This window comes from Miniopterus natalensis, chromosome X (assembly GCF_054644295.1).
Source record: "Miniopterus natalensis isolate mMinNat1 chromosome X, mMinNat1.hap1, whole genome shotgun sequence".
Lineage (NCBI taxonomy): Eukaryota > Metazoa > Chordata > Mammalia > Chiroptera > Miniopteridae > Miniopterus > Miniopterus natalensis.
The window spans coordinates 94705666-94719713 of NC_142103.1; the positions used below are offsets into that span (position 1 = coordinate 94705666).

The window sequence follows — 14048 nt, forward strand, 5'->3', positions numbered from 1 at the left end:
GAGTGGTTTTTAATTTGCATTTAAAGCAGTGTTTTAAGGAAAGCACTATTCAGCCCGCAGCTCAACCGTGGGAGGAAGACCCAAGCGCACAAAAACCCCTCCTGGGCTGCCCACCTCAGAGAGGGGGTCACTAATGGGCAGAGAAGGGGAGACTAAGGGGTAGATGGAGAAAACATCGAGGGCAGAGCGAATAAAGAACAGGAAGGCTGAGTGACAGAGTGAGCAAGGAGCAAAAGGGCGAGCCAAGGAAAGCTGACAGGTGACTGAGGGGGGCGAGGTGTGCATCCCAAGGCCCCAGAATCCAGGGACATTCTAGCTGCTCATAATCCTCCTGCCAACTCCTCCAGTGTGCATGGATGTAAACTTTATAAGAAATCAAGTTTTGGAAATGGGTAAATTTGCTGAATATAAGACATGCATTCCTAAAATACTTAAGGGAAAATAAAGATACTGCCAAACCCAAAATACAGAGAGTGTACATGGCAGGAAGTGAGGGAATTAAGCCTGGAACGCCAAAGCAGCTTTCCTGCAATTTCAACTAGAGGCAAACCTTGGATCAAAACCCAGATCTTCTTCATTCTAAGACTAATGCCTTTTCTACTGCTATATAGAGCTTTTGAAGGTAAATATTGCCTGTCTGGACATTTACCTTCATTTGCTCTTAGAGGTTCCCCCTCCCCAAATCATACCAAACTAAAGTAAAACAAAACTACATTATGCAAGTTAATTGTTTTTAAGTAACGAAACACACTAGAGCTTAAATCAGCCCAAGAGACATTACCTTTATAAAAATGAAGTCTTTCTTAAACATAAATTTAGTCATCAGGTTTTTAGGCACTTCTATTTAAACATGCCTAGATTTTAGAGGTTTAGAGGTAGTTAAGCTTTTTCCCATTCTTTGAAGAGTTCCCGCAAATGAGACATGCAGCCATTTTATAAAAATGATAAATTGGCTTGTTAAAAGTAGCCCGGGACCCCATTCCTCATGTCTATTTCTCCTCTCACACTGTATAATATCCTGGAAGTATTAATAGTTGCATTTCATTTTCCTATATAAATATTGAAGGACTGTAATTCTGCCCAGTTGACATTGGAAGTGCCTGTGCACCGCAATGTTTCATTACCAGCTCCTCGTATCAACATAATCTTGTCAAACTTTGTTTCCAATAAATAGGGCAGGCTGCATTTGAAACATTTTAATAACCCAGCTCAGTCATATTGCTTTCAATCATGGCCTGCTTACAAATCCGCAGCTAAGAGGTGCAGTTACATGGAACAATAACCCGTGAGCAGTGTGCCAATATATTTTCATTAGTCAATGACACCCAGCTGCAGAGGGAAATTAGGCTGTGTCCTTTAAAGCTCGTCGTTCCCTTGTGGCAGGGCCGCAGCAGGCCAGATTGGCTTCCCCAGGCCCTCCTGCCATTGTTCGGGAGCGCTCCAGCTGGGCTGTGTTCATCATAAACCCTAAGTCTGCAATTTTTCAATTCCATCTCAGGCTCCGATTCAAAGCCTATTGTTCCGGCGTTGGGAAGGCAGACAAGGGGAAAGTCATTGAGTAGCTATTGTCTAAAGCACATCTTCTCCCCGTTTATTCTGGGTCATTAAAAAAAAAAATAACTTACCTATAGAGACCTTGGAAACGATAATTCCTTTGGCATTATGAAATTTTCCCTAGTCTTTTCGCTCTTTAACAGTACTCTAGGGGCAGTCGTTTCTCAGACTTTCCAGATCAAAGCAGCCCAAATGGGGATACTGGGAAGGGAAAAAGCCCACTTCACCTGGAAGCAGCTTCCTCTTGATTTATGATCTCATCTTTATTTTACTACCAGTTTAGTTTTCGGTCTTTCATCAATCATCTTAAACTCTAAGCTATAGAAACCACATTTCCCCCTAATAGACAGATTGACATGTAGATTGGAGGGACACCAGCACCCCATCTCTCCTCCTCTTGTCTCTCCCCAGTTTCCGCCTCTTCCCACCCTGACCCCACCCGCACATGCGCGCAAACACAGGGAGGGCAGGATGGCTCAGTGAGCTGGGCTGGAGGCGCCCCTCGCGGATGCTACCAGGGGTGGTGGGACCCCGACAGACGGACAGCCCAGCTCCTGCGGAGGGAGGCTGTCCTTAGGCGCGGTTTTAGTGACTGCGCGGAGGTTTTAAACGGGCGACGAATGGCTGCCCAGGCCTCCTGAGGAGCTCTCCGGGGAAGGACGGACTGGCGCTGGGTCCGCAGCTTTGACAGCGGCCGCACCCGGAGCGCCTGTTGCGGTTTGTCTGGTGTTTTCACACCCTGATGCCTGGGCCTCTACCCCAGAGATTCTGATGTCATTTCCCTGGGGTGAAACTGGGGACATAGGCGTGTTTTCGAACACTCCCCAGATGACTCTAACGGGTAGCCAGGGCTGAGAAGCACCTCTCAGGGGTATTTGTGAAAACCGCGGACCAACACGGCAAAGGCCTGCTCGCCCTGTTTGCTTATCTATTTTTGAACAATGCTTCGACCAACTGTGCTTTACACTCTCGGAAGTCTAAGAAAAATAAATGAGAAACTGAGCTGCACGCCTGCGCAGGGTCACATCACACTGAGGTTTCATCGCTGGTGTTTCCAGCCTGGGCCCCCCTATGTCGGTCCAACTGAAAGAGCTCCGAGGACTGGGGCGCGACGCGGGAGGTGTGCAGGGCGCCGCACAGCAGCCCCGCAAGGGAGGAACCGGGGCGAGCTGCCTCTGCGAGGGAAGCTGCTGCTCACCTCCAGCCTCCTGCCGCCCTGAGACCGCCAGCCCCGCCTGGCCGGGTGGCTCAGCTGCTTGGGCGTCTTCCCACACACCAAAAGGTCGTGGGCTGGATTCCCGGTCAGGGCACATACCCAGGTTGTGAGTTCGATCTCCAGTCGGGGCATGTGGGGGGGGCAACTGATAGATGTTTACCTCTCACATTGATGTTTCTCTTTCTCCTTTCCCTTCTCTAAAATTCATTGAAAAATACATTGTTTCTTTTTAAAATTTATCCTTATTGTTGAAAGAATTACAGATGTCCCTTTTTTCCACACTGACCCCCTCCACCTCACCCCACCCCCACCCCCACCCCCAGGCCTTCCCCACACTATTGTCTGTGGCCATGGGTTATGCATATATGTATACATATAAGTTCTTTGGTTACTTTTAAACAAAGAAGAAAGAATGCCAGCCTCATGCAGCTAAAGAACTTGAAATTTTTTTAAGGAAAACTAGAAATCTACAATTTTATGTGAGATCTCCCAATTTGAGAACTTTGGCTCACATTAAAAAATATCTTGAGGGACAAAAATACATGTCAACATCGACCTCAGATCCCAATTTCCATAAGACAAAACAAATGAGCAGATCTGTCATATTCTGTCTGAATATTAAATCATGAATAGAAGCATAAATGTTATAGCTAAAATAAAACTAAAATAAATCCAGTTTAACCCAGTTATTTTAAAAATAATAAAAATAGGAAAAAACATAAGAAACTTAAGCATTCAGAGATAACGTGAACTTGCTCATGATGCTGCAAACAGACGCCAGGATTCCAAACTCCTGGTCCAGGGTTTGTGTTGACATCAAAGTAAACCATTATTGACTCTTTAACTCAGAACATTTCTAGACTGAAATAGCAGAAGCCATGGTTTGGATAACAAAAGCAATGACAGATAAACTGAAGATATCATACAAATTGTATGGTGAGACTTAAACATCTATAATATTTAAAGATATTAAGGGAAGTACTTTCAGACGGGGATTTGTGCTGCGTGTTGAGGAAAGAACCTCTCTGGTATAGTACTGAATCCCTACTATGAACAGCATGCTGTGCAAAGAGCTGTGGGTCTACTAATTTACAGTCAAACGAAACAAAACCTAATCAGATCTACTGCTCTCTATAATCCTTCAATGGCTTCCCCAAGCTTTAGAATAAAAGCCAAGTAAATAAAAATTTACTGTGAGAACTTAGGCAAATGAACGGACAAAAAGAAGTTGGGAGGGTGTATAATTGTAGTTACAGATGTTCTGCAGTTAATAGAAGAGATGTTGCCCTGAAATATATCTCTTTCCAGTAAATTATGTATTACACTGAATCATACAATATTACCAATGTTTGACTTTTTAACTACAAAAATAGCAATTTCAAATGACTCAATCTAATACACTGAATCCTAGCTTGACACTGACTGTCATCACTGAGTCCTCTCTGGAGAATTCTACACTAACAACTTCTCTGTCCTAAAATGTTATTTTATTGGCTTCCACGATGCCTTCTTTTCTGATTTTGCCTGCTCACTCATTGGACACTGCTCTTCTACCTCCTTTGCTGGCCCTTCCTTCTCTATCAGAACTCTAATTGCCTAGTTTTTGCTTCTCTTTTCTAAGTATTTGCTTACAGTTTATTTTAAAATATCTATTTGCAGACAATGCCCATGTGTACATCTCTAACCAACATCTGCTTTCTAACCACCAGTTTGATACATCCAATTGATAACCTGATACTTCAAGCTGGATCGCTTCTCCCAGGCATTCCAAATGTATCATGTTCAAGTTCAAGTTCTTGGTCTTTTCCAAAATATGCCCATCCTTTCTTTTCTATTTCAGTAAATGATACTTCTAATCACCAAATTGCTTAAGCCAGAAACCTTGGAGTCATCCTCAACACCTCCCACACTCGGACCAAGTCCTGAGGATTCTGCCTACAGGACGTTTCTCAAATATATCTGCTTCTTTCCGTCTCTAATGTGCCCACCGCAGGCTGAGACCCCTTTGGCTGGTGGACTGCTGTAGCTCCCTAGCAGCTCCCCGCCCCCGTGCTTCTGATCTATTCTCCAAATCAGAAATAACACGGGTTTTATTTTTTTATTCATTCTTGAAATATTTGAGGGCCTATTATGAGCCAGACTTCGACATATGCTAGAGAATAAATGCTGGACATAAAGCCCTGATAAAGCAAATACCAGACCATGACACTTTCCTACTTGAAACTTTTAAATGGCTTCTCATCCCACTTTGAAAAGTATCCAGACTAATTAACATGATGACAAGTCACATACGACGAGGCTCCTGGACGTCTCTGGCCCCATCCCTGTCTCCCTCGCTGTCTATACTCTAGTCACACTGGTTTTCTTTAGTTCTTCAGATAAGCTAACATCTTCCCTGATTTTAGACCTTTCTTCATGATAATTTCTCTGCCTGGCATCACTCACCTCGTCATCTCACCATCTCTCCTCTATCACCCTGCTTAAATGAGATGGATTAAAGTCATTCCGTTTCTGTGAGAATTAAGTACATAAGAAATGAGTCCCCAAAGCCTGGAACTAAAGCTGAGAACGCCATGTGCTTGTCCTGGGTCTGCGGAAGTTGTGCCATCAGCTGTGTCACGGGTAAAGTGCGGGGTGAACGGCATGGCTCACCGGGGCTCAGAATTAAACATTATTCATCGAAACTTCCATCTTACTGGTGTGGAAACCAAGACCCAGAATAGTTGAATTAATTTACCACGGTACAAAAAACAGCTCTTTGGGTTGGGAAAATCCTTTTTTCTAACACTATGTGGATGCTATCGGCCTTTGGAACTAAACAGTTGTTTTGTACTGAGGGGGGGAAAACAGGCATGTTTAGCCAAGATAGTAATTCAAAATGTCTGTATTCATAGGTGGGCAGAAAATAAAAGTAAATGAAGAACCTGGGATGCTTAGTTATACGTATTAAAATGTGTTTTGTAAGGATGTAAATACTCTGTGCAGCAGATGGACACACTGTTCATAAAACCATTCCCCTGATCTATAAATTCTGAACCTTCCAGTGCCACAGTACTTCCATTAGTAAACTGGTTCTGTGACCAATGGGAGAAACAAAAATGTCCATCTCCCTTAGGAGACAGTGAAGCTAATGCTGTGTGTAGGTTCTAGAGAATCTTCTCACATGAATACCTCTGACCAAAGAATCTGTTTTCTAATTCAAAGCAAGTTCATGAAACTGAATAAGGAAGGATTATACCTTAGGATAAAAAATAGCTGGCTGACTTTGATGGCTAAGATTCAGACTAAATAAACTACTTCCCCAGAGAGCTTAAAAATTAAAGTTTGCAAGCCTGGGGACAGAGGAATAATATGACAGGTGTCTCAGTAGACATGTTCGTTTAATTTCTGGGGCAAGAGTATATCTCCAAGGCATCTCAAAAGGTAGTGACAAAGAGAGACAAATATTGATTTTATCAACACACTCTGAGTGGTACCATCACCATAAGTAGACAGAGAGATAGTGAAAAAATTGAAAACAATGAAGTCAGCAACAAAAACTGCAGGAAAAGATTCATTTACACAGTTTAATTGGTAACAATTTATGAAAATTTACGTTTCATCATCTTTCATAGTTAAGCTATGTAGAATCCATCACATGCCATGACTATAAGCCACCTTATTCAACACACAAGGGATAAAATTGAACAGAAATATTTTAAATAGAAATATTATAGCGGATAAAGATTTAACTGCTATAAAGTCTTGTTTACAGTATATTTGAAATGTAAATGAGACAGCATATAACAATTCTCCCATTCTTGGGAAGAAAAAAAATGGAGGATACAAAAGCGTCTTTGAGGAAAATAACTAATCTAGCTACAAAACAGTCATTTTAAAAGCTTTTTAAATGCAATTATTTTTACCTACAATTACCAATTGTCTCTTCTAAGCCCACCTGAGTCTCTCTTGTCTTTCAAGGTCAAATCCATCCCCCACCATAAAAATATGGAAAACACTCAACTTTATCAAATTATAAATTAAAGCAAGATTTGATTTTTTTAAAATTTTCGAATTAACGAAACTTTTTTTTACATAATAATACCAAAGTTGGTGAGGGGACAGTGAAGCAGATCTCTCATACACTGCTGGGAAGAATGGTGGGTAACACATCAAGAAGCTTAAAGAAATCATATTCTTTGACTTAGTAGTCCCATCCCTGGGAATATATACAAAAAGATACCATAATAAAGAGAAAACTTCTGTATAAAGATATTTGTTTCTCTGTTATTTACAAAGGAAAATAGGAAATATTGATATGTCCAGCAATAGGGGAGTTGAAATTATGGTGTACCAATGATTGCCATTTTAATAATTTTTTCTTCCTAGCTCTTGTGCTTTAGAATTGTATATGCTATATTACATCTGTAATGCTATTTATATTTTATAATGCTGCATTTCTTTTATATTGCTGAATTACTTGTTTCTTTTCACTTATGTCTCTATAGGGAAGTCCTGGGAGTAATCAGCGGGAGTAGGGATAACTAACTCTTTAATGGTTAACTTAGAATTCAATAGCAATTTGACCTTGGTTTAGCAGAACAGATAATATTGTGGAAAATACTCTTGGTACAGAATACCTAAAGAGGCTGGAAAATTTTAGACAGACAGACAGACAGACAGACAGACACACACACACACACACACACACACACACACACGCATCTCCAATAGATGGTAGACTGCCAAGTACCCAGCCAGATACATAGAATCAGTGGATGGGTAGATGAGCTGGCAAGAAAATGAAGGAAGTCTTCACTGGTCAAAAAGAAACAAAAGAAAGAATCCAGACAGAACAAAATGCTAATGCCAGAAGCTGCCCTGAGGTTATCTCTAGAGCTTTGCCTGCCTAGTTTTCTGTTTTAAAGGAACAATGACTGGGCCCAAGCAAAGCGAGAAGTTGGGTAGGGGATTCCTTTATAATGTGTGGTCCCTCAGGAGCTGTACTCACTGTGAAAAGATGGAAAATTCCAGCTCACATAGAGTTATAACGAAGTCATTTTGTCTTTCTTAGTTTCTTTCTTTGGTGGCAGGGTCTCTCTCGAGAATGTATAACTGCAAGCTGCTACTCGTGCAAAATTGGATCTAGAAATAACACAACTTCCAAGAACTGCAAAAAACACAGGCAGAGATTTACTTTCAGAGCTCCAGAAATATCACAGAAGTAAAGAGTTCTTTCTGGAGAAAAGCACATGAAACCCAGGTTTCAAAGAATTCTTACAGATATGGTTTCTATAAATGGTACTTTCCACAAAAGAGAGGGAGGAAGTGAGGAAGAGAGAGGGGGAGGTAAGGGGGAAGAGAGGAAAGGGGGGATGGAGGAAATAAGTCACAAAACAGAGTGAAGTAGGCCACTGTTTTGCACCATTTCATATCCTCTTGCACAGGCTGCCACTGTGACCACCAGATTTTCATAGATTCCAACCAATTGAAATCTATGCTCCTGAAGGTAGGAGCAGCCTGGCAGTGCCTCACTTCATACATCATCACTGCACCTCTTCCCTCCCTCCTGAAGCTACCTGCTAGTATCACCCAGTCACCTCACTAGGCACAACCAGGTTGTACGAGAGCTAACACCTTGGGGGTCACACTTAGAGCAATGGGAGCTAGAAACTGGGGCATGAATTGCTCTCCTTTACCCTCACCAATGGCAGTCTTGGGCTACAGTTGATTTGGCTCATGGGAAACATGATACTCAAGACAAACACTGGGTATGCTAGCAACAGACTTTCAATAAAGAAATTCTAAAGGATATACGTTATGATGTGGGAAGATGGTCACAGAAAGCAGGTGTGAGGAGCAGTAAGAAATGGTGAGCCAAGGCTATGGAAAACTGTGAGTAACTGCAAACAAATACTGTACATATAAAGCAAAAGTCGCTTCTTGTTTGTGATATTGAAAACAAGATATAATTAAAATAGTGAATAGTGAAAGGATAGTTAGGTAAGGAAAGTTAAAGCTTTCCAAAGTCTTCATATTCTTTTTTTAAAATGTATCTTTATTGTTGAAAGTGTTACGGATGCCCCCTTCCCCCCCATTGACCTCCATCCCACTCCTGCCTCCTCCCCAGGCTTTCACTGCACTATTATCTGTGTCCACGGGTTATGCATACATGCATATAAGTACTTTGGTTAATCTCTTCCCTTCACCCCCTTCCCTCTGAGATTCGTCAATCTGTTGCATGCTTCCATGTGTCCAGATCTATTTTGTTTGTCGGTTTATTTTGTTTATTACATTCCACATATGAGTGAGATCATGTGATGTTTGTCTTTCTCTGCCTGGCTTAGTTCACTTAGCATAATACTCTCCAGGTCCCTCCATACTGTCCCAAAGGGTAAGAGATCCTTCTTCTTTACAGCTGTGTAGTGTTCCATGGTGTGAATGCCCCACAGCTTTTTTATCCAGTCTTCATGTTCTTCAGTAACAGGGAAACTATTACTGAATCTTAGCCTTCATTAAGCTAAATATACAAGCATAACTGGTTGTTCAGCTGGACTCTTCCCAACTCATTTTTAATTGAGACACCAATAAGGAAATAGATACCAAGGTAAGTGGGTAACTGAAGCTCCCAAGTACTTAATTTACAAAGGAATACTTAAGAACCAGCCCAATGACCTTGGATACGCCAATCAGATCAAGAATTTAAAGAAAAGTCAGAATGTGGAAATGGAGCAAGATTCAGTGGAGATGTTTCATCTAAGAAAGCTGTTGCCAAGTTGTGACTTCCCACCTCGTGGGGCAGGACTGAGGTGGTGCCACCTTTCACTTCAAGTCTAATCTGAAGGACTTCCATGGTTCCGCCAAGAGTGCTTGAGTATGTTTCGCGTAATTAGAAGACACAGGAGACTTGCAAGTGTCTCATGCCTCAAAAAGTTAGAGCAACCTGTGATGGAAATGGCCACATAGAGGTCCCAGCAACAGGAAGCTGGTAGCAACTGCTGGATTCCTCTAAAAGCCATAAAAGAAAAAACCTATGGCAAACAGCACCCTGTGAAAGCTTAAAAATAAAATAAAATAAAATCCCCTTTGAGACTGGGGACAATAAAGAAAAGAATGCTTCTTATCATCACATCTATTCAATATTTTCCTGGATGCCTTAGTCAGACAATTAGACAAGAAAAATAAATAAAAGTTGTAATAACTCAAAAGGAAGAAATAAACCTGGGAAATGCTATGAGTGTCTATGTAGAAAAACTAAAATAATCTACAAATAATTAGTCTTAAGAGAGTTTAGCAAGATTGTAACCACACTACAATGCACTAGTAATGAGCAGCAAGTATAGGTTTTCAAAAGATACCACTTAAAATAGCAAAGAAAGAATTTGAGACACAGGAATAAATCGAACAAAAGTTGTTTCAGATACTCACTGAGAAAATTATAAGATAAAACTATTAGAAAATATTAATAACAAGTTAAATAAATGGGGAAATATATTCATACATAAGAGTAGTATTTCATAAGGCTCTCTCTTCTCACCAAATTCATCTACAGATTCAATTAAATGATAATAAAAATCTTAACAAGTTTTTAAAAAGTATTTAACAAGCCAATTCTAAGATTTATATTGAAGAACATCAAACCAAATAAAACCAACATGCTTTTGAAGAAAAACAAGGAATGGAAACTCCTATCAATATCAAAACTTTTAATAAATTATAGCAATTAAAATGTTGTCGTTTCGGCAAAGGAATACACCAGTTGACCCCAGTAATGAAACAGGAAGCCTAAAAACAGACTCATCCCTAAGCAAAAACTTGGTACATGACTGAAGGGTCATTAGAAATTGGGGGAAAGGTTGGACTCTTGAACAACTGGTTATCCATATGGAAGAAAATAAAATTGGATTCCTTCCTTGATTAAAAAAACCAACTCCATGTAATGTAAGGGCTCAAATGTGATATGCAGTACCTGAAAACATTTCAAAGAAAACATAAGAGCTATCTTTATGCCACTGGGTTAAGGAAAGATTAAAAAAGATCACAAAAGACCAACCACTCAAAGGTGTCTAAAAATAAAGAAATTTTTAAAAAACGCCTCCACTTCTAAACATCACACCCTAGGAAGAACAGTAACAAAGAGATTAATGTCCACACGAGGACACACAAGAATGGTGAAGAGCCTGGAAACCTCACATATAGAACAGATGCATAAACTTGGGGGTGTTAATTTTTTAAAAAGAGAAAAAGATGGTTTACAGGTCAAATAATACTTACTTTCAATTATTTAAAGCATAAAAATATTAAGAAGGCTTCATGTGTGCTGAGGAATAGGAACGTATGACCTCACGCCTCCAGGTTTCTCCCTTCTCCCCGGGAGGGACCATTATGGAAGGAACTGAGTTTCTCTTCAACCCGCCCCTCCCTCATATGAGAGAGGAGGGAAGGAGGCTCGGGCCGTGCAGACTCCCGCCTTGCTGGCTTCTTCTTTTCGAGCTGATGGTGAGTTCTGTCTGCCCACAGGACGTGGTAGATGCGCTCACAGAGATGGCTGCTGTGCCCTCCCTGCCAAAGTCAGTCCAGTTCAGAGGGACACTCCAAGTTGAAGCATATTTCCAGTTGGCCAAAACCAAGGAGGAAAATGGTCTGAGTAGTTATCCACATGATCAAAACCCCCACCAGACTTTTGAGTTGTATAGGATGCCCCCCAAAATGTATGCACACTTGAACAGCTGATAGCTGTAAGAGTCAATGAAATAAAATAAATGCAGGCTTAAAGTGTAACTTTGTCATTTAAGGTACCAGAGAACAAGCGCAATGCAGATGGTTTCTCACCGATATTCCTGAGTTGCCAAGGAACTTTTTCAAAATTGTTATGCTATTTCCTTTATATATTTCATCATCAGATTCCCACAGGAAACTTTTTGACAGAAACTTTGAAGTGTGAAAACCACAAAAGCAAGATCATTCCTCACAAAAAGAAGAATGTTCTTACCTGGAGAATTAATCATCGCTCGAAAGGTCCTGGAGACTGCCAGGTGCCTGTAGATAGAGCAGAAAGCGTTCTGTACGGGTAACTCACCTTACCTGCCTTTCGCCAAACACCCACGTTGCTGTGTTCTTTTGTCAGCGCCATCTCCTCCTTTCCTTTTTTGAAAATGGTCCCATATAAGAGAGTAGGTTGATGAGGGTTCCCTTTGCTCCACGACCTCTCCAACACTTACTACCTGTCTTGTTTAAGCAAAATAAGTCAGTCAGAAAAAGGTAAGAGCCATGTGATTTCACTCATATGTGGGATATAAAACTGAAACTCAGAGACAAACAACAGTATGGTGGTTGCCAGAGGGAAGGGGGTTAGGGGGTAGTAAAGGGTAAAAGGGCCCAAATACATGGTGACGGAAGATGATTTGACTTTGGGTGGTGGGCACACAATGCAATACACATTTCATGTGTCATAGAAATCTACAGTTGAAGCCTATATAATCTTATTAACCAATATCACTCCAATAAATTTAGTTTAAAAAAGTATCACTGGGAAGGTTTTGAAACAATGGTCAGGACATACCCCAAACCAATTCAATGAAAATCCTGGAGGTGATTCCAGTGGTCAGACAACAGTGAGACCCACTCTGCTGGCAAACATCAGTAGTTCCCAAACTCGAGCGTGCATCAGAATCTCCTAGAGGACTTGTTAAAACAGATTGCTGGGCTCCCCCCGCAGAGTTTCTGATTCCGCAGGTCTGGAGTAAGGCTAAGGATCTGCATTTTTACAAGCTTCCAGGTGATGCTGACGACCACGCTGTAATAACGATGCACTGTAATAACGGTGTATACTTTCGTCCATCTGGTTCTCAAATAGGGAGACTTTAGGATGAAAACCGAGTTTCTTAGTGATGTTTCCATTGTACACATACATACAATAAAATGATTCCTTCCCTCTAGGTGTTTTCTTTTCACCCAACTTTTTTTTATTGTTCAAAATATTTCAGATGTCCCCTTTTGTCCCCATTGACCCCTTCCACCCCTCACCCACTCCCCACCTCAGGCCTCCACCACACTATTGTCTCTGTCCATGGGTTATGCAACTATGCAAATAAATTGTGCTTTTACTACCCCAGGCAGACTCAGCCTAGAGCTCACTTTTAACGGCTTTACCACTGTGGTAGCCAAGGAGATCCAGAAGGCTTTCCAAACTTCCAACAACCCTGGTAGAAACAGGTTGAAAAAAAAAGTCAAATCCAAAACCCACAATACCACCTCTTTAAGGGGAAGGAAAAAAACAGACATATGCATTATACATATGTATTCCTTTTCTTTTTATAACAATATTTATAACAAAAATCATGGAACAATTTTTTTTTAAGTGTAATAGTTGACCTTGCCATTGTCAGGCAAGCCAGATCCTAGCAGTTTGAGACGGACAAACCTACAATGCTCCCAGGAACACATCATTCTCTGCCTCTTTCCCGGGGTATTCGGGAGCTCTGTCTGCAGGAAAATGCAAGGTGCATCTGACTTTCCATCTGTTTCAAGGCTTGATAGTCTTTTAGTGTTTCGGAGATTTCGTTATTGAAGAACATGGGAACAAAAAAATTAAGTTACTCCTGCGAAATTTGAACAATCAATCTCAGCAACCTGGCCACATCCTTGGATCTATCTTTTCAGGCAGTTCTGGCCTCAAGTTTCAGATTCATGCAATTTCCCTGGTTTTGACAATCGGCAGGTTGCCTCAATATCAAACTCTACGATTAGAGTGCCAAGACCATTATTTTCTTTAAATTCAAAGGCAAGACTTCCATGTTTCCTGCTTTATATTCAGCATTTGCTGCCACAGTCTCAATGTCTTCATTGCCTTTCACAGTCTTCTTTCAAGTTGGGAGTGAGAAGCTAATGAAATTCAGGAAGAACAACATAAATGCAATCTCATCCCTGAGGAAAACTTCAGCTCGTGTTTCTTGAAAATGTGCTTGCAGACCATCTTCATCATTACCCTCATTCTATTCTGGGTAAAATGAGAAAATATGTGTGAAATACTTGAGAGAGCTCAAAACACTGTCCGAATATAAGGGTTGGTTATTGTGATACCCAGACATAGGCTGCTACTCAGGCATGTGATCCCTTCCACAATGACTCAAAGGTTGGTCAGTCTTCTTACAACTGGTCCAAGAGTAATAGTTATCTGGCTCTTGGTCTGTACTGCATGCAGCTGGGGAGGAGAGTCACATGGAGACTTAAAATTAAGTACTGTTTGGAGTATCTAAGTACTAAGTACTAAGTAACTACATACTGTTTGTTGATGTTT

The 14048-nt window shown here is 41.0% G+C and overlaps 1 pseudogene; it reads right to left on the reverse strand.

The window, feature by feature from the left end:
• The window catches only part of LOC107543206 (inactive peptidyl-prolyl cis-trans isomerase FKBP6 pseudogene), a 57500-nt pseudogene extending 45618 nt beyond the window's left edge, over positions 1–11882 (reverse strand).
• Between the last annotated feature and the right edge of the window lie 2166 nt (positions 11883–14048).